This window comes from Pinus tabuliformis, chromosome 2_2 (assembly GCF_031772625.1).
Source record: "Pinus tabuliformis cultivar Carrire ecotype Pingquan chromosome 2_2, CPIR1, whole genome shotgun sequence".
Taxonomy (NCBI): domain Eukaryota; kingdom Viridiplantae; phylum Streptophyta; class Pinopsida; order Pinales; family Pinaceae; genus Pinus; species Pinus tabuliformis.
Window position 1 is genome coordinate 10,689,704 of NC_142300.1, and position 22,901 is coordinate 10,712,604.

Below are 22,901 nucleotides of genomic sequence, written 5' to 3' on the forward strand. Positions count from 1 at the left end.
TGTTTTGTTTTACCAATAAAATGATTATTGTCGAATGAGAAAATATGTATATCAAATAATGTAAAAGTTGACAATTTGTAGTTCTCAAAAAGAAATGTATGGAGGAGGAATTTGATTTTGAATATTTTTATTCTATTTTTTGCAATGTTTTATTTGTTGTGTGGAGCTGAGTGGCCTAATATATTTTATGTGGAGATTTTCTAGTTGTGTGAACTCTCGCATCTTCACACTTGCTTTGTATTAAGAATCGAGTTTGAATATTAGCACCAAATATGACACATGCAAAAATTTATATGGACATACAAGACATTGTGGGGTAGAGGGTTTGTTCCTTTCTCCACATAGCCATTTTTCCACACAACTATTTTGATATATAGACAAAATCTGTGAGAAGATTGTCACATCAATCGTGTGTGAGAGTGCACCAAAAAGTGTGCACAAAGAGTGCATATGTGAAGCAAGGAACACAAATAGCTCTGCACACGCTACCTTTTCATACTTTGGTAAACACACGTCAATTACAATGTAAATTATAGTTGCAATGTTCAATTTCAGAAACTGCTAATGTCTAATCCATTCAGAATAGTAAAATTTCACAATTTGATTTTCAAATTTATGTTTTTTCATAATGTATAATGATCAGCGTATATTGAAGAGAAGTAAAACTCCTATTGTAACAATAATAGTTTTGAAATTGTAGTTTTTAGATTAACCTAAAACAATAGAAACTATATTGAGTTAATATACCAAATTTCCTTGCAAATACAGTTGATCATCTATACTTATTCCAGATTTGATGCACACATAAACACAAATTTTGATGTCACAAAGGGATACTTAATTGATTTATCCGTAGTGTGTTCCATATATCCATTTTTCCATGTAAAAATTCTTCCTCACACAAATTGAAAACAAAGTTCATTTAATATTGCATAATACAAGTTCAATTGACAAATGTGAAATCAATAATGTGCTTAGTATTTGATAAACATCAATACCAAGGTTTGCTCACTCTATAGTAATACAAGCTAACAGAGTAAATGTCTTGCATACATGTTGGTTCACTAAGTAAGTGCCAAAAATTATTATATTTATTGGTAGGAGAGATTTAGTAAATCATAACAGAATGAGATTTAGGATATTAATAAAATAGTACGTTGATATCAATTTCTAAAGCATGCCAAATGGATCAATCACAAAACAAAATCATATAGATTGGTTTATCTCAAGTTAGAATTTAAGAAAAATGGATGTGATTTGAAGTAATTGATTTCATAACAGCCTTTTCTGATTATAGATAAGGAAAACCAATACTAGCCAAATTGATGATGATCACTCATTAATGAATACCATTAAAATCAATAGTAATTAAATGTCCTTTCAAAACATTGATGCTAATTCATGATTTATATGACTTATCGCCTTTGATGTATTATATGTAGGCTTGTTGGCTCTAAACTAGTTTCTAATAGCTTTGTGAAAGCGATTTGCTATTGGAAATACTGAGAGGGGGTGGGGAGTGAATCAATATTTCTTTTACAATTGTTATTTTACCAGTTTAGATCACTTATGAACATAAAAGAAAATGAACAATATAGAATAAATAATTTTATTAATCAGAAATAACAAGTACTCCAATCCTCTTCTTTACAATAAATCAATTACAATAATGTTTAGGGATCCCATCCCTAGATAAAGGGACCAATATTTAGTCAACTAGACTCTGACCTGTATGGTGTGAAGCTCCAACTTGGACTTTATGAGGGTGCAATCTTTAGGGCTCCAACCCTATCTTCCACAAGGCTCCAACATTTTTTTATGAGGCTTCAACCTCTAGGGCTCCAACCTTCTCCACTAGCATGAGATCCAACCTAATCTTCTTGAGGACTCCTACCCTCTACTTAAACTCTTCAAGACAAGTACAATGGTTCTTCAAGGCTTCCTCAATACCTTCTACAACAAGCCCTGACAATATTCAATACCGCTCTCAATTAATCTTCAAGAATACTTCTTTCATCAATCATACAACTTTATCAACCAAGGAAGGTGTATCCAAGATTCTTCATGTTCCTTAAACAATTTTTCTCCAAGATTAATCCATGAGAGCTTCAGTCATGCATCACTAGGTCAACCAATGTCTCCAAGAATGCCTCCAAGATTCAACCAGCCCAAGTTGCTCTAACAAGAAATTGAACAACTGCTTCAAGGCTTGTCTTCAAGATGGTTGTTTCAAGATTTCCTTTGATTGTGTTTTAACACCGCTGGTATTCTTCTCCATGTCTTGGACAAATATCAATGCCTTTAACTTATCCAATGTAATATTCAAATCATAAATGCTTCAAGAGGAGTTAACAAGCCCTTAAAATTTCAATATTGTACTTCTTGTATTTCAATAAAAATAATATTGTGTTTCTGTAAAATAAACACAATATGGTACTTCTTCAAAGGAGTATTACGATCATTGTGTTGTTCCAAAAGTAATCATAAATATTTGAAATGACTACAATGGGTCCTGATATTTAATGACAAGCTCTTGCTTTGAGGCAAAGATTCAAATTTTGGGCCACTATTGACGAATATGAGTCTTCAATCAAGATTTGTGTTGTGTATTCAAAAGATTCCAATCACCTAGCCTCCAATCAAGATCAGAAACTATTCTAATGTTGTGTCTGTAAGAAGGTGTCACCAAATTTATTCTTCAAGTGTGCCACCATAGATCGAAGAAATGTCATCACAAGTCAGAGGCCTAGTTATTTATATAGATCCAAGCTCCTTTTGTCTATAAGTTACCATAGGTTCACAAAAGGTCTATCAAAAAACTGTAATACAAATTCTTAAGAAGTCATAGGTCTGGAGTGTGAATTCTTCATAATGCGAGTTTTTTCACCACAGGTCCTACAAAAAAATGTTCTGATGGCAGCCACAGGATGAAAAAAAAATGATGCTACAGGTGTGAGTTTGTCCACAAATATTATGTAGCGAGTAAGGATTTTTCTCAAAATCCACATCATCCCAAAACTCACATTTCTGCAAGAACTCAAGTGTGTGTTTCCTTATTCTTTTCCTTTTTTCCTTGCAATTCCACAATATGTGAACTTTTTCTATTCTTCCCTACGTTTCTTATTACCTCCCTTGAGAGATATTATGCTAAGATATACGCAACCTTATTTTTATACCTTTCTCTTACATCAAACAATTGTGACTATGGGAGAGCCAACCAGGTGGTATTTGGAGCTGACCAATTAACGTTATAAAATCATTTTCCAACTTAATTTAATTATATACATGTCCAACGTTAAAAAGTGATTCTCGTACACATTATTGTATACAATGTTTTGGCAACACAATTTAGCTATGTATGGTCGTGGTTACATATATACATTAGGTAATTATTTTATATGTTAGTTATATGTATTTGTTGTTAAGAGTTATATTTATATTTGGAATTTCATTTAGGACTTAGAGATTGAACATATAATGCTAAGGTTTCCTCAATAATTAGGGTTTCTAGGGTTTCATCATTATATGGCTAGGCTTTGCTCATTTTTAATCAGGCTAGGGTTTCTTTCAAGTTAGAGCTTCATCATATATTATAATTAGGGTTTCGTCAATGTATTTAGCGTTAGCTTCAATAAAGCTAGGGTTTCATCAATATCTATGTGAAGGTCTTCTTCATAGGCATAGGCTTCCATACACATAAGTTTCCATTCATGCATTGACTTAGGACATCTAGGGTTTCCATCATATTGACACATAGAGCAGGTGCCAACAAGAACACTTTCATGCACTTAGGGTATAGGGTTATCCAAGGCATGCTCCAACTAGGGTTTTCCATCCAATCATGCTTAGGGTTTCATGTTACGTATTCTAGGAAACTTTAGTTCATGAAATTGCTAGGGTTTAGGGAAAGCGTGTCATCATTAATGATGCTAGGGTTTTTTCTTTGGCACCTATTGTTTGCAATCAACACCAAGGGTTTCATCTTATTAACATTAATGACAACTTTATCTAACCATATCCCCCTTTGTCATTGATTGAACTACTTTTTCTCTTTAAAAATTCTCTCCCCCTTTGACATCAATGAAAATTTGGGTGCTTTTCATGAAAAATCATCCTAGAAAGTACTTTCCCTTTCATCGTGATGCTTCCTCTAGACATCAATTTTCTCACCCTATCATCATGCTTCTATTTTTGTTAGTAGCCTACTCTCCCTAACAATATGTTGCTTTCTTTGTCATCATGTTGGTAATGCCATAAGTTCCCCATAATAGTATGCATGATATTTTTCTGAGTAGGAATAATCTCATCATCAAAACATGGAATATCATATCTTCCAAATATGTACTCATCAGATCAACAACATGAGTTGATTCCTTGAGTGTCCAAGGCACTTTCTGATTTAGCTTGCTTCCTTCTCCAAACTTGTGCAACTTTCTTTTCTTGCTTGGTAGTCATGGTTTTAACTTGTTTAGGAACCCAAGTCAATTTACAATCATGAGGAATATGTCCAATTGTATGGCATTCAAAGCATTCCATCATGTTCATCAATGAGGAAGCTCAAATTCTTATTACAAAGTTTCTTCTAGGAAGCTGATAGGGACCATTATATTTGTCCTTGTGGTATTCCCTACAACTGTTTGTCATATTCCCAAAATTTGTACAAGAATAACAATAACCAAAAAAAAATACTTTGGTACATGGAGGATGGAGATTTCCCTGATGAAATTTTAAAGTCTTTATGCCTTGATATCATTTGATGATATCCTTTGCCTCTTGCATCCTTAACACCTTCTGCATACCTTCTTGGTGTAGGGCTTCCTTTAAGGTTATCTTGATTAATATTTTTTCTTTTGCTAGAACTGAGGGCATCAACATCTCTTTCAAGCTTCTCCACATCCTTTTTGCTTGATGCATTAGAGTTTGAATCATTTTTTATTGAGGGTTCGCCTACATAACCAAGACGTAATTTATCAAGGGGAGATCTTTCATGACTTAGGATTTCATCTCGGGTTTGAGATATCTTTAGACTCTTGTTCAACTGATCAACTTATTTCCCTTGAGATCAATTTTTTATTTCATCATCTTGCATTCTTCATCCTTCTTTGCTAGATGTTTCTCCATTTCTTCTTTCATCCTTATTACTTTACATGTTTTGGCCTTGAGAAATCTTAAGATTTATTCATCTTTTTCTTCTAGTTGGAATGCTATGGAATTTCGATCCTTTTTTGCTTCACCTACTTGTCCTTCCACGAGGGCCAAAACTTCCATAACCTTTTCAGCGCCTTGTACTTGTTCCTTTGCTTCTTCTAGCTAAGATTTAAGGGAGGAGACCTCTTCCTTCTATTGACCAACTTTTGCTTAAAATTCATTCAAGTCCTTATGTCTTTGTTCAAGATGGTTTGATAAAATGTATTCCCTTTTCTTCACTTTATCCAACTATTTTTTCATGGATATGACTTCTTAATGATGAATTTTTTTGTTTTGAAGCAATTTGTCCTTAACCTTGTTGAGCTCCTTATATCTTTCTTGGTCATGGTCACCATATTGTGCTTGCCTTTTGAGTTCCTCATATGTTTTCTTCAGGTTGCTTATTTCTTCTAGGAAAGCTACAAGCTTTATCTTAAGATCCATTTCAACTTCTACTTCAAGGATTTCTTCATCATCATCTTACTCTATACAATTGGTCCCTTCATTTTTTCCTTCATTTGTATTCTTTGGTTCATCTTGATAGTCTTTGTCATCATCTTTTGGATCAAAGGTTATGATAAATTATCCTTTAGAGTGAATATCTTGAAGCATTTCCCAAAATGCTTTTACTGATGAATAATTTTCCATTCTGTCCTTTATAGGATTTGGTAGCCCACTAAAAATTTCCTTAATTTCTATTTCATTATTCACTTTGGATTATTATTCTTCTATTGTGCTTCTAGAAATCACTGAATCCTAGACTTCAAAACTTTGAGTCATCAAAAAGAATTTCATTCTAACCTTCCATACTTCAAAATTTTTTCTATTCAACATGGGGGCTTTGACTACTTGATTTTAATTTGAATTTTTGATTGAGGAAGACACATCTTCAAAAGGTTTAGAGCCTTTCTTCCTTGACCTTTCCATTTTGCATTCTAAGGATCTACCTTCCAATTGTAAGGCTAAGACTGAAGATGTTGGCTCTTATACCAATTGTTGGAAATACTGAGGGGGGGAGGGTGAATCAATATTTCTTTTACATTTGTTATTTTACCAGTTTAGACCACTTATGAATAGAACAAAAAAAATGAATAATATATAACAAATAATTTTATTAATCATAAATAATGAGGACTCCAATCCTATTCTTTACAATATATCAAGTACAATAATGTTTAGGTCTCCCAACCCTACATGAAGACACCAATATTCAAACAACTAGGCTCTGACCTATGTGGTGCCAAGCTCCAACTTGGAATTTATGAGGCTACAATATCTAGGGATCCAACCCTATCTTCCACAAGATTCCAAACTTGTTTTTATTAGGCTCCAACCTCTAGGGCTCCAACCCTCTCCACTGGCACAGTCTCTAACACAATCTTCTTGAGGACTCCTATCCTCTAGGGCTCCAACCCTTTACTTCAACTCATCTTGATAAGTACAATGGTTCTCCAAGGCTTCCTTAATATCTTCTACAATAAGCCTTGACAATCTTCAATACTTCTCTCAATTAATATTCAAGAATCCTTCTTCCATCAATGATAACTTTATTGAACAAGGCAGGTGTCTCCAAGATTATTCATGTTCCTTAAACAATTTTTCTCCAAGACTACTCCATGAGAGCTTTAGTTATGCATCACTAAGTTAACCAATGTCTCCAAGAATGTGTCCAAAATTCAACCAACCCAAGCTTCTCTAACAAGAAATTCAACAACTTCTTCAAGGTCTGTCTTCAAGATGGTTGTTTCAAGATTTTATTTGATGGTGTTTTAACACAATTGGTCTTCTTCTCCATGTCTTAGATAAATATCAATGTATTTAATTTCTCCAATGTAATCTTCAAATCATAAATTATTCAATAGGATTAAACAAGCCCTTAAAATGTCAATATTGTACTTCCTAGATAATTTTTAATGGATAGGAGAGAAAGTCCACTAAATCACTTAGCTGAGGAAATATGCTAAGATTGGATAAGCATAAAGCGCCATGGGAGAGAGGCAAGATTTTATGGAAAATTCTAGGCAAGTGGATAAAGAGGACCACAAAAGCGGGACATCGCTAAAGGAAGTTAATCATGAAAGAAAGGTATTAAAAACCTATTGAAGGGATCAATAGAGGTTGTTGATTCCCTGGCAAGAACTTCTCAGCACGAGGGTGAACAGGACGAACACAATTCTAGGTTGGGTGGAGAAGGGTGTGAAATTCACAAGTATCCTTGGTAGTGGTTCTATTTGGAATAATTGTTATTTTATCTGCTCATCAGAAATAGTTATGTGTAAATGATTCATTTTAGAGTTATTAATAACATGAACTTAGTTTTACAAAATAAAGGAAAATGGATCTGAATCTATTGTGTAAAAGGAATACTTAATGATTTGCGTGGTGATTCTGTAATTCGAAATGAAATGCAAATCAACTAGGGGACTGACCCTATTGTTTTACTAAAATGTATGTATGGTGATTGTTTAAAATTTTAGCTGTAAAATATAAAAATCCATTGGATGTAACTATTATTGTGGTATCACTTGTAATTCACGGGAAAGGTGTGGATGTTAAAATGGACAGATCTTATGCAGTAACCTAGAAAAGGAGAAAAAGTAAAGTTAGAGCATAAGTGTTGAGTATAATAGTCAACATCTATAGGATATAAGATTATGTACAAGATATGCGTAGCAGGTAATTAATTTATATCTGCACGGGTCAAAAGTGAATACAATGGAAATTATTTAAGGGGGAATGAGAGGATGGATTATACAATAAATATTGGAATCGGTGATATCAAGTCTCGTGCAATATTGTTTACCAGAGCACTAGAAATTTTAAATAACAGTGACACCCTATTATTAAAATGAAACATAGTAGTGGGCATGTATAGTAGGTAAGTATGCATAGAGTTGATTGGTATGACAGTACCTTGGAGAATATCAAATTAGGAATCATTTTCTTTGAATAGATTTAGTCGATACTTGAGGTTGAACAAGGAATTCACTGCCAATCTAGCATCAAGAAACTTGTCGCTCTTAACTATAAAAATAAGGGACTAACTTACATTCGATGATAATTTATACAAGTTCAACTAGTTAAATGCATGGATGCTAATTTTTAAGTATCCAACCTCATACGAAAAGGTGATATATTGATATCTATATAGACACACACACTAGACTAATAAAAATCATTCCAGGATAATAATAACTAAGCCATATGACCAATACAAGAATTGTGATTTGAAAAGTTAAGTTATATGTTTGATATGATATACTATTTCTGAAGGTTATCAAAACATATTATGTTTCTGTACAATGTTAAGACTAAACATTGTTAGTACTGGTAGAAGCGAAAGGTAAAAAATCCCAATTGAAAAATGAAATGCTTTTCCTTAGTCAGAAATAGAGAGTTAATTTTAAATAAAAGTGTTGACCACATAAGCGAAGGAATACAGGTCCTGAAAAGACATCAAGTAAATTAAGGGCACATTTTCCATACCTTTCCTAAGAGGAAATAAGAGTAATTGAATTAATATACTATAGAATGATAGTAGTATGAGTACAGTTAGAGAAACAACCACAATATGTCACTCGAATAGTAAACCATCATAGACTGTCAACACTAAAATTAAATTGTTAGGGGAAAGAAAATATTTTTGTGGAAGTCGAAACAAATATTACATAGATATAGAAGAAAAAATATCGAGGCCAAGTGGTTGTCGACCTCTAACCAGTATAGACACAATCTCTAATTAAGTTCGAAAATGTCAGAATATGATTAAAGGAGTAACAACTGCCATTTATTAGCGATAGAGGCACATGCAGGTATATAAAAATATCATAGATGCTAAACTAACAGCTCAATAAACTTAAGATACAATTTTGTAGAAAATGGAGAAGTGATTTAATCCTCATAACTCACATAGATTAAGATATAGAGAAAACAATACCATTCAAATGACACAGAGAATGGTATTCAAAAATGTGAATAGGAAGACTGCTTGAGTAGGCCATAATGAAATACAATTATTAACATAAGCATGGAGAAATCCATAATACATTATAGTTATTAAGTGAAATACTATGCAAAATCAGTTGTCCCTATTACAAGGCTACACAAGAATTTATTCTTGCAATGAAAAAATGTGTTGGACATCACGACAAGACAGGGTCTACACCCACATCGTAAAGGGATTCCATCATAATGAACCTAGAGAACAAAAAATACAAATATTGTAGAACTAATACTAATTCGCTAGTTAAGAGCCAAGAGAAAAAAATAAGAGAATTACGATAAACCATTAAACCCTTAACATTCATACTGCTCATAATAGAGGCACACCTTAACACCACTTAGGGAATTCCTCTGACATGCTGAAACAAATTTGAACCCTGAGAAGAAATGTGAACTAACTGGGTAACCATATGGACCATGTATCCATGGGGGCTTCACTCAATGAACCTCTAACATATCACGTGCGTTCGTGGCATATTAAACAATACCCTTAATTTGACTACATATTGGAAAATACCTCTAAAAATCACATTATTTAACCCCCTACCAATACAAACCTAATACACCTTCCCAATTTAAAAACCCTTACTTTCACTAGATATTGTAGGTATCCATTTTTTCATTAGCATTTTTTATACCCCTTTATATTTTTCCATTAACTTTGGGCTCCATTTTTTATACCTACCAATATAAAAACCCTCTACCCCCTATATATCCCCCAATATATTATGTCAGTTTCTCCTCAATAAATATCCCCCAATATGAACCCACGTGGTATGGTATTTCTCCCCAAGTGAATCCCCTGGCGCGTATCAACCTTGGAAATGTAGAGTTATATGGGTGGAATAGATAGAGAAAAAAACAAATGGATACCCTGTCCATAGTATTTCAAATAAAAAAGGAAGTTGGTTTACATAACTACGAGTATGATGTAGGTACCTGCATGTATATAGCAAACAAAATGAATTAACTACATGACAAAAGGTAAGTTAATGGTAACTAGCAATATGAAAGTACAAGATTTTTATTATTATTTTTTTTATGATCTGAGAGGAGTTGTCATAGATGGTATTAGAGCCAAAGTTCAACTCTTGAACCTAATGCGCTCTATTGTAAACTTGAGTATGATTGTGTATCATTAGTGTTATGCTATCGTAGCCTCATCTACATGGTTTTGTATGATAGTATAATAGTGCTTAAGAAGGTGAACAAATTGTTGGATCTGCATATATTTATAGTAGTAACCGAAGAGATATAGTTGTTGATAAAATTTGTTTGGTTTTGAAATTTTATCACTGTTGAAGAATAAGTTTCTCAGTTGTTCTATGTATTATGTCTTTCTTCCGAGGCTAGAGAAGTATTCTAGTACCAACCTACAAATGTAAGGTAAAATCTCCTCTTGACTGGAAAAGCTACAACAAAGAGTAGAGGAATGATCCATAGTTACTATTCAATAGTCCATGATTCTACTCAATTATGAAGGACCGTGAAACAACAAAGTTGAAGGGGTACAAATCCTGTCATTTTTTCGTACCTACTCTGGTCATGTCTGACAAAGTTAATCTGGGTGATGTCAATCTGTTTTGACTGAATTGTCATTCCTCTATTGGGTAGAATGTTGTGAAGGAGGATATGCACCAATCAGTAAATATCGTGTTCGTTCTTGGGCAACGTGCCTAAGAATTTCTGCTTCATTTTTCTTTAAGTTTATGGTTCCGCTCTATGGTAAAATCTGGGTTTTCAATTACCATTTTCATAGTTTGTAATGTGGGTATACTTGAGTGGAGATTCCGACTATTTATCCACTAGAGAAACAAGTTAGTTACAATCTTCTACTGTGTCAACTAAGTTTTAGAATTCTAAAGTTCTTATGAAAGATGCCTTGCAATCAACTGCTCTTTGGAAAATGTCAAAGTTATAACTAGCTAAGATCTCGAAATTCCCTAGAAAAAAAATTAGGTACCAATTACCAATCTAGCCACATTTATTCTTAAATTGAATTGTTCACAAAGTGATCCTTACATCCTTAGGAATGAGACACTTAGTACTATATAAAATTAATAGAAGGAATGAGTGAAACTATTGTTTGTGCAGAAAGCTTAGGTTTGACTGTGATCCATTATAAGACTAATAATATAGGTTAATGGAATGATTGGCTACAAAAATAGACTACTTAATTTTCATGTGAATAGGAGTTGGGAAGATAATATTGGAAGTCAAAAAAATTGCACATCATTGATGTTACTCAAATGTTATTCTCTGCCTATGAAATGTAGATACTTCAGCCTTATGAGTCAGGACAAGCAATGAAGAGGAATCTAACATAGTAACCTACTTCTTCAAATAAAACATTGAGTTACAACTTAAATCTGAAAAAATAGGATACACGTGGAACTGTAAGAAGACTTTGACATAGATGGGTAAAATACTAAAAGTTTCTCCTCTATTTAAACATAGTAGTCAAGGTTTGAATTTATTCTACGACAACTTTTCTTACAACAAAGTTGAATTACATAGCTTAGAGAATGTAGTGTAAAGAATCTTGTTTGATTAAGTTAAAGGTTGTCTATAATGTTTTTCATTGGTGAGTGCTGAAAGTGGCGATTAACTCATACCCTTAAATTAGTAACAGATACACACACATGGGGAAGTGCACATAATGGATAAGAAATTTGATCTTTCCTTAATAAAATAGTTCTAAAAAACAAAGATACTCACTTTCAGTTGGGAAACCAAAATAGGTTGGTTATGGGAGAAATTTTTGCACCTTAACATGCATGATGGAGTAGTTATAATGATATTAATGACACCATGGCTCGTAATACCATGAAAGTAATAAAAAAAATAAAGGCCTTATGAGGAACTCTGTAAAGAATATATCGATGAGCATACCCCAAAATACATATAAGAGAACATGAATTAAATATAGAATGGAAATCAACATATGTATGAATTTCCTCCAAAATTAAGTGCATCAACATATTTTGGAAGATTTATTGACCAATATTTAAGTTCATGCAACCAGCAACAAAAAAAAACAAAAAAAAAACTTGAATAGAAGCCTAGGATTTAAACTTATTTGATAAAGAATTATTGTGAGTTTTTCTTCAAAATATAAACATGGAAAATAATATAAATAATTTATAACCAAGAAAATGGGTTGACAAGAAGAAACCTTGGGGACATGGGTTAGTCGATCCTAAGAAATGGGGAAGCCTAGTATCAAAGGTGCACTCTTCACGAGGTAGGAAAAGATTTAGTGTGAACAAAACACTTACGGGAAGGATATGATACATAAGTTGTATATATGTGGGAAAAGATAGAATATCACCGAAAATTGTGGTTAATGGATAAAATAATCACACAAATAAGAAAGTATATAGACCAATTATAAACTGTAAAGTTCAGAATAGTTGTAATATTGGTATTTTTAAAGCTGAAGAAGCTAGAAAAACATGATGGCACTAGTAGAGAGTGCTGAGATGATGAATAAAGCATCAAACTTACATAGAAATGAATAAGGTGAAAGGGACCAAAACTAAAATTAGGACTAAAAACATGAAGTTTCTCAAGAAAAAATGAATAGACTATAAAAGGAGTGAAGAAATCCTTGATTTGGCATCAATATTAACTATAAAAACTTTGTGGAATTAGAGATTAGTATTGTGGTTTCGTTAGAAACTTCATAAATTAGATGTCTATTGAACGAAAAATGACTATAAATTGGTGGATTGTAATGATATCACTAGGAAAATTAAGAATCCTGATAAGAACTATTGGAATAGCCTAACAAAGCTTAAAATGAAAATTGTCAAATGATGCAGGCCAAATTATACAACTCAAGGGAGTGCGTTAAAAGAAAACGAGTGTTATAAGTTCTAGAAATTACCTTTGTCTCTTAAACCATGAAACTTAAGTGTATCAAAATAATCTTTAATTATCTATGTTGGTGTTGTGAATTCCTCATTTATGTCCTCATACTTTTATCAGTTATGGAAAGATACGAAAGTGAGGAGCAGAACCATAAGAATGTACTTGACTAGGTCCACCTTAAAATGTAACTGGGAAAAATATAGCCATGGAAGTGGTTGAGACAGTAGGTTGTCTTACACATAAGTAATGCATGATAGATGTATATTTGATACAATACTATTAAAATAAAAATATAAGATAAAATGATGCAAGTAGTCCATTAATTATTATTTTCCTCTTTGAAAGAAATATGAAAGGAAAAGTGGCAATTCCATATTTCGAATGTTGCATTCAATAACCACCATACCACTTGGTATAACTATGAATAAATGTACAAAAAGGATCTATGGTATTTTTGTGATACTATATCGAGGATACTGATCTTACTTGGATGCATTTGTATAGTTATTTGGATGCAGGTGAAATGCATGAAGCACATATCTAGCATGCATGAAGCACATATTTAGAAAAGGAGCATGAAATAAATGAAAAAGGATGTGTGCTTTAGAGTTGAGCCATCGTACAAAATAAAGTGAAGAGGAAACATTTAGTAGTGAAGTGATGGTTGTAGGAATGAAATACAAGAGGCATCTCTTTTTAGATGGAATTTAAAACATAGGGAGTTCTAAATTGGGGATCAAGTTTATTGAGAATAAAACCAAGGAAAGGTACCTTAAGAATGAGAACTTGTCCAAATTTAACAGCACGAGTTTGTGGGGCATTTGAAATTCTAGATAGAATTAAACCTGTATCTTATTAATTAGCATTAGCCAGTCATAATAAAGTTCATAATGTTGTTTATGTATTGTTCCTTAAGAAACTTGTACATGATAGCTCTCACTTACTTGATTGGAAATGTTACAGGTGGAACCCGAAGGTTACTTTTTGGAAGAACCTCTCTGTATCCTAGACTCGAAAGATATCTGGCTCCAAAATCGAACCGTCGTTCGGGTTGAAATATAATGGAAGCATTTTACTCTTGAAGAGCCTACATGGGTGTAGGGACGTGATCCCTTAGGGTTAAGTTTTGTAACAATTTTGTTAATATTGTAAAGTCTCCGCATTTTGAGGAGTAGAGCACACACGTCGATAGGAGTCAAAGGGGCTTTAGGAAGGTCAAAGTCCCTTAGTTTGTTAGGAGTTAAGTTGTTTTATGACTCGCCCATGGTTCGCGAGCCATGGTATTGTAATAGAGAAAGATATAAAAGGAGTCATGGAGGGTCATAAAAAAGTAAGTCAATATAGAGAAGAGCATAGAAAGGCAATTTTTGGGTATGTTTTTCATGTTCTGTACTTAGGCGAAGGGGAAGGCTCCTACAACTGTCTAGGTGGAGACCTTGGTGAGTCTACAGCTGAGTGCATGGGACCCTGTAGCTATGTGTGTAGGGTTGAAAGAGTCTGTAATTGAAGATCTAAGCATAATAAAGGTTGTTTTGGATCATTTTCTGTGTATCTGTGTCTTATTATTTACTTCTGAAATTACTATATGTTCGCTCTGTTTACTGAAATTTATCATGAAAAGTACTTAATATGTGCATGAAAGGGGTAGACATGTTTATTTACATGATGTTCTGAATGTTTATAATAATCAGCGAAGGGTTTGAATTTATTAGTTGTTAGTTACTGTCATTTCCAGGTTTTAAGGGTTAGGGTTTGTGAAGGTCAGAATAAAGCCCTAAGAGTAAGAAAAACACATCACATAGTCCTTTGGATGTAGAAACGTGGTTCTAGCATCCCCAATACTTCCTTGGGTGAGACTGTAGCCTGTGCTATGCGGGTTGTCGCTGAAAGGGCCGGTAGTGTAGGGTTTTGTTGGTTAGTGCAACTAACTTTGAACCTAGGTTCAAATCTCATCAAGCCAACAAATGGTTCTGTTTCTGGGACTGAGACCTATTTGAGGAATGTATGATGTGGCATAAGTGGATACCGACTAAGAAGGAGATTGAAAAGTGGATAGATTAGAAGCTGCATGAGTTTGCAGCCCAGGAAAAAAAGAATCCGTGCATGTCGAAAGAATAATGGTTGAATAGATACCTATATACAGAGGAACAAAAACTTTTCTTCTTCTCTTTTTTGTGTGAGTTATATGAATGGTTGGCTAAATTGGCGGATGGTCAAGGTACGTGGAAGTTGGATAACCCTATTCTGTGGACTCTAGAGTTATTAAGGTGCTTGGAAGGTTCAGAAAACAAGATCGTGAGGGTTGTCAATTATTGGATTGATAGTATTTTTGGTGGATTCATTACTGAGTTCGCGATTGACACATTTATCAGTTATAGTGAAGATGAACACTAGTTTTTCAAAGGACCATGAGGTAAGTATCTAAAGTCCCTAAAAACATGGAATAAAACACTATTGTGTGAGAAACAAGTTATGCCATTGAATTGATGTTTAGACGAGACTTGATAGGAAATACGTGAAGTGGAAAGCCATTCAGAAGAGACCTAGATTCCAATGCTGAAGATAGTCCTTTGTTGGGAGCATCTGATAGTGACAAAGAAAGTAGTAGTATGAAGACACCTCAAGGTGTGCCACAGATGGTAAATCAGCATATTGCGGGAATATCACATCCATCCAATCCACCTCTGCCTTCACCTCCACCTCACACACCTACACCTACATGTCCACCTCCTCCTCCACCTCCACTATTTAGTATGGTGAATGCTATGAAGATGACCATATTCAATGGTATGGGGATATAAGAGACCGAAAAATTATGGTTCATAGTAGATGATATGTGGAAGTCACAACAAATAACAAATGATGACCTAAAGAAAGAGCAACTGGTCACAACATTGCAGGATAGGGCATTCAGCTGGTATATTAAGTATAGTATGACTCATCCAGCTACGACGTTGAAGGATACGAAGGATGCATTGAATAATGAATTCAAGAAGCCTAAGTCTCAAGCTCTATCTGTAACTGAGGTTAAAGAAATCAAGCAGAAGGTAAATGAGTCTGCATGGGATTTTGATCAAAGGTTGAAATGTCTACTACAACATGCTAATCTCTAGATCTCGGATGAGCAACATAAATATTGGTATGTTGCTTCGTTGTTACCTCACTTGAGATTTTCATTGTCATAATAGAAGATTGGAATGGAGGTTGAGGCACTAAAGATTGCTATGAAGTTGGAGGCCTTTCCTATTCAAGATATGAACCTGGGAGTGCAATAGATTCAGTTGTAGTTGGCTAGCCTACATATGGAATTGCAAAGTCTCAAAAAGGGAAAAGAAGTCCAAAATGAGACCTGTGCGGAAGTATGGTGTTTAAAATGCAAAGGCGATGGTCACGACAAGGATCATTGCCCAGTGTATCAAAATTATTTAGTCGAGGGAGGTCCTGTCCCCCTGAAGCTAGAAAATACCACTGGGATGAGCACTGGTGTAGTACCATGGTGTGCTATCTGCCAGATCACAGGAAAACATACAACGAATAATTGCCATTTTTTACAGAAGTTTGTACAGAATCCCCAACAATTTTTTTGCAATTTTTGTAAGTTTGTAGGTCATGAGAAGCACAACTACTAAAGTTATGAATTAATTATGGATAGAACACCAACATATAGAGTATAGACAGAGGCACGTCCTCAACAGGATCGAGGCACAACTGTAGAACGCAGAGGATTCCAGGGATGAGGAAGAGGACAAGGGGGAGGAGCTGGAAGAGGTCGAGGACAAATCATTTGCTACAATTGTGGAGAAATAGGTAACTTTGCATGAGATTATCAGAATCCAATGCACCCCTCTTGTCAATATTTTCAACGGTTTGATAATGTCATAGAAGATTGTCCCATGCTCATCGCAAAAATGCAAGAAAATAAGACCCAGACCCAGCAACTGTAGTATACCTAGGGGGGTATAGGATTCATACATACAATACTATGGTTCATTACCATGGTTCTCTCAATACCATACATCTAATACCATAGGCTTATCACATTATTGCTAACTACTTGTGGTCCCTTACATGATGCGGGTTAACCACTTTATTTATTAACTATGGCCCATCCCATTATTACATTATTCCCTTGGGTACCTCCCTCTGTAACCCATACTATGTCCCCTAGGTATACTACAGTTAGGATGCTGGGCATTTCATGGTCAGGAAAATGGTGGCAATACTACAAAAGTATTTCTATTGGATGAATCTTCGATAGGATTTTGGGAAGTACATAAGATCCTGCACTGCCTGCGCCATTGCTAAAACAACCATCAAGAAGCAAGGCCTCTATACTCCGCTGCCTACCTCTAGTCAACCTTGGGAATCCATCTCCATGGATTACATGTCGGGCCTTCCTTCTACTATGCATGGCAATGGTTGTGTCTTTGTGTTCATCGACAAATTCTCAAAGATAGCCATTATGGAAACTTGCAAGAAGAATATCACAGCAGAAGCCATTGCTAAAATATTCTTTGAACGAGTGTGGGTACACTTTTGGATCCCACAATCTATCAGCTCAGATCGAGATAGCAGGTTCCTCAGTGCATTTTGGTCCAATTCTAGTCAATACTGGACACTAAGCTCACTAAGTCCACACCTTTCCATCCCCAAATTGGTGGCCAGACATAGGTCGTCAACAGGATGATCGTACACATTCTGCGAATGTACAACTCAAAGCATCCACACACATGGGATGAGAGCCTCCCCTATATCCAGCACAGCTATAACCTAGCTCTCCACAGCTCGACTGGCCACAGCCCCTTTCAAGTGGGCTTTGGATTCCAGCCACTATGTCTTATTGATGTGGCCATGCCATTTGTAGCTACTAGGAAGATTCAGCTCATGTCCAGTCTGAAACCGATAAGGCAAACAACTTCATTGAGCATATTCAACATATTTGCCAGTAGGTACACGAAATTCTAGAGAAATGAAATGCCAAGTACAAGTAGGGACATGATCAACATCAGGTGCCACACAAGTTTCAGGTAGGCAAAAAGTCTGGTTGCATTTGCAAAAGGAACGCCTTACTAGAGCCTATCGGAAACTCAAACCACTCTGATATGGTCCTTACACCATTACGATGGCTGTGGGAGACAATGCATTTGAGCTTAGAATTCCCCCATTCCTTGGCCTATACCCAGTGTTCAATGTGGATTGCCTTTGACCATACTTCCCACCATTGCTAGACACATCAGACATTGCAGAGCAACTCACACCTACAGAGTTAAATCCAAATTGCATGGAACAGGCCACAAATGATCAGACCATGGACACACAGATCAAGAACACTCGACAACAAAGGATCCAACTATATTGAGTTGTCAAACCAAGCCAACTCCTTCACCAGGGCAAGTGGTTCACCAGGGACCATGTTCAGCAGAAGTTTCCTCATCTCATCGAGGAACTCAACGCAATGGGGACCATTGATTCCTAAGGGGGGAGGAATGATCCAAATGGATATTGGTGGCCACCCACCTATTCCACTTGGGCCTCCACAATTGTTTCTTTCTGTTTTTCAGTTTCCTTATTTGTAGCACAATTTACTATTTTTTGCAGTTTTTCGAGTCCTGAACTTCTGGAGCCATTTTGAGGCCCTAAACGACGTTTTTTGGGAAAACTGAGAGAACATGGGTCCATGGACTGATGTTTCTCACTCAAAAGTTGTAGTCCTCGGATAGATATTTCTAGCAAGGTATTTTGCACATCAAACAGAGATCGTATGCCAAATTTACGACCCCAGGAAGTTGATGTACCAAATTACCCAAAACGGGGCCCATAGTTTGGTGCTTCATCTCCTAGGGTTAGTTTTTTGGATGTTTAGGGTTTTCCATTATTTCTCAACAATAAATAGGCCTTTGAGCCTCATTGTAAGTTAGTTCAGAGGCATGTAGCCACCACATCTCTTCTCAGAGATAAGCTACCATCGCCCGAGCTAGGTTGTTGCCATTTCTGTTTGTAAGAATATTTCAGTATTTTACATCAATGAAATGAAGTATTATTTCTATTGTATATCTATATTTATGGTCATATCTGTAATTTGTTGCGTTCCTCTTTAAATCTGGATCAAAAGACCTTTCACCCATACCAGCATAGGGGGCGTCTATAAAGAGGATAGAGATATTTATATATGTAATTATCTATTTCTTGAAACCAAATGAAAAAGGAAGGTCTCTGATATATGGCCTTTGAAATAACATAATGCACTTATCTCCTTGGACATAGTGGCTCGATCTTGGCCAACCCCACCTTCTCTTCAACCTGTCCTTTGCGAATAAACCTAGCTTACCAATAGTATATAACCAAGAAGTTGTAAACATAGATATTTTATTATTCTACTTGTGTAGACACTGCCTTACCTTTAGCGCCTGATCTCGACCAGCATTCAAAAAATAAACTAGATCCCTCTTGGGATGGCCATCTGTGTGGAGATGAAATTCCATTGTAGCCCATTGTGTTGAATGAGTTGTTTCAGTATTTGGAAATGGACTCTCTTGCTCTGCCAATTGTCTACATAATGATGTTGAAGTCAAAGGCCAACATTCAAAAAATAAACTTGATCTCTCTTGGGATTTCCATATGTGTGGAGATGAAATTCCATTGCAACCCATTGTGGTCAATGAGTTGTTTGATTATTTGGAAATGGACTTTCTTGCTATGCCAATTCTCTGCAGAGTGATGTTGAAGTCAAATCTAGAGAAAAATAAAATTGTAATATGTGGTGTGTAGCAAAACCTACTGTGCCAAATCCAGTCTTGTAGAAGGCTATGAAATATGTTTGTTACCTAACACAGGGATTACATTTAGTTGTCTTCTATCTTCTATGTAAAAATTCAACTTTTCAATCATGTTGAGCTACTTCAAATGAAGAGGCTTGTACATGATATAGAAAACCAATTCCAAGACCAGAAAAAGAGGCTGCCAGAGACAATGAAAGATCGCTTGCAATGGATATAAGGAACAACCATACTTGTTACAAACTAGACTTCAGGTTCACAGGTTCGAGGATTACCTTTGCCCATATGTAGCTAGAGCTTTGGCTAAATCAATCTCCCCACATTAATGTCATTGGTATATATGGCATGTGTGGGGTTGGAAAAACGACATTGCTCCAAAAAATCTACAATACTTTCAAGGTTAGTAACGTCTTCGATGTTGTAATTTGGGTTACAATTACCCAATTTCCCATTTCAGAGTTTCAAGATATTGCTCAGAAAATCAAGTTAGAGCTTGCAAGAAGTTCCAATGTTGAGGAGGAGATTGTGTTGTCTACCCATCTCAAGACGAAGAAATTTCTTCTTATTCTAGATGATCTGTGTAACAGACCCAATATGAAAGAATTGGGTGAAGACTTTGACAAAGGTAGCAAAGTAGTCTTTTCTATGCGTAACGAAGATTTGATTGCAAAAATTAATCGAGAAAAGTCACTACAAATACAAACCCTATCGTCTGGGAAGCGATGATCTCCCCCCTTATCATCCCCATCTTGTTAAACAATTCCCTTCTATGTTCTCAGAGAAGATCAAGTTCACACTCTTCACAACCGATGCCATGTGAGTTTCCTAGATAATAGGGCATGCTCAAATTGGACCCAAGGAGGTTCCACTAGATCCTTCATCCATGGAGTCCAAGGTTTTTTATCATGCCTAGACTGGTAACTATACCTTCACTTCCAAAGGGAAGTCCCTTGTCTACAGCTAGATACATCCATATGAAGGCCTTGTCAACTACACCTCTGGAATTATTCATCGAGTGCATCTCACTAGGATTCTTCCTAACACAAAATACTACTACAAATGTGGAGACCAATCCTTATCTGCCATAAGTGAAGAGCACGAGTTTGTCACACAACCATCTCCAGGCCCAAATAACTATCTTACTCGAATAGCAGTTATTCGTGTTTGGGCCTCACATACAATTCATCTAGCACATATGATCATCTTGTTGAAAATTATCCGAGCATGTTTCTTATGGTTGGATATTTGGGCTATGCAAACAACTACCTAACCACAGGGGAAAAAGGACTACCATGCTATGAATGTGACTTTCCAGACACTCCTATCAAAGAGACATACCAACCTCGTTGGGATGCATGGGACAGATTTATGGAGCCATTATTGTCACGCATACCAATGATGGTTCTAGGAGGAAATCATGATATAGAACCTCAAGCGGGAGACCTCACATTTGCATCATATAGCGCCCAGTTTGCAGTTGCCTCTGAAGAGACTGGATCCAACAATAGCCTGTATTATTCCTTCAATGTTGGAGGGGTACACTTTCTCATGCTTAAATCTTATAAGATTTCAATAGATCTAGTGAACAATATGGTTGTCTCAAGCAAGATCTTGAAAATTTAAATCGTGAACTGACTCCTTGGTTGATTGCATCATGGCATTCTTCTTAGTATAATAGTTACACTAACCATTGTCAAGAATTTGAGTGTATGAGACAACAGATGGAAGACATCCTATACTGATATGGTGTAAACTTGGTGTTCAAAGGCCATGTACATGCATATGAGAGGATGAAAATTTTTTATAACTATGTCCTAGACCCATGTGGTCCAGTGTATATCATAGTGGGAGATGTTGGAAACATGGAGAAACTTGCAACAAGGCATGCAGATGAAACTAGAAATTGTCCAAAAAAATACATAATCAATGAAGCATGGGACATGTTTTGAAAAATAGATTTCAAAGACAGGCATGTTTCAGAGGAAATAGAAGATATTGCGCGACAAGTTGCCGACCACTATAGAGGATTTCCATTAACAATAATTTTAATAGCCGCAACAATTATTAATAACAACCCTTCACACTAATATAATGCTTTTAATTTAATGCATATCTTAACTTTGGATTTTAATTTTTCAATGGCTTACCCTCGTCTTCATAATTAATAATTTCCTAAATAAAAAAAAATCAGTAGTCTTCTAATTACATTTTAATTGTAATACAAAGTAATACACGTAGTCATAGATATAAAGACACTTTTAAATTGTAATACAATGTGATACACATAGTCACAGATATAAAGACGATACACGTAGAGCTCTACGACATAGATAGCTATACACATGGTGAAACCCTCCCGGAGAGCTCTGCAATAAGGCAATACCTGCATTCCAACATATCGCCATCTGAAGGGCTAGAATGGTCACAGTACAATTAGAGAAGGCATTCATTTCTCTACTTTAAAATCACAAAAAGAATATACTTGTAAGTCTTGAAAGTTTAATAACTATAGGGTACCACTATGATGATGAATGTTTGTTTGCAGAGTGGCATGTGTGAAGGAAGGAGGATCCAAATTTTATTATGAGGGTCTCCAGGTTGGAAGTAGAAGGTGAAGGGGTCAAACTCCATTGCAAATGTTCGTGGAGATGACATAGTGGCAAACATGAAGGTGAAGCACATAGAAGTCGTTCACATCACAACAAACAGAAAGTCGTTCACATGGAGAAGGTTAAAATAAGTTGTTCATTCACAAATTTCAATAGCTTGGTGAAGAGGAGAAGCTAAGCCTTGTAAAGAGAGAGCTGAAAGGTTGGAAAGAGGGAATGAATTTTCAACCAACCAATAGCAGACCTATTCCTATTTTTCAATTGCTAATTCTCCTCCTGGTTGGGGTAGCATGGTGAAGTAAAAAAGGTAGGTCCTTTCATATGTTGGTCCCTGTAGGTGTTTTATCTTTATTTCTAATTGGTTGGGATAGTTGTAGTCCTTACAGTAAGTTCCAAGGAAACTTGCTTCAGTCTGTAGAGTTATGATCGACTATTATCTATTGCTATGTCGATT

General features: G+C 35.4%; 1 pseudogene; it reads left to right on the plus strand.

Annotated features, from left to right (window-relative positions):
- Positions 1 to 15,995: 15,995 nt before the first annotated feature.
- Positions 15,996 to 21,787, plus strand: LOC149191291 (purple acid phosphatase 23 pseudogene; annotated as a pseudogene).
- The last annotated feature ends 1,114 nt before the right edge of the window (positions 21,788 to 22,901 follow it).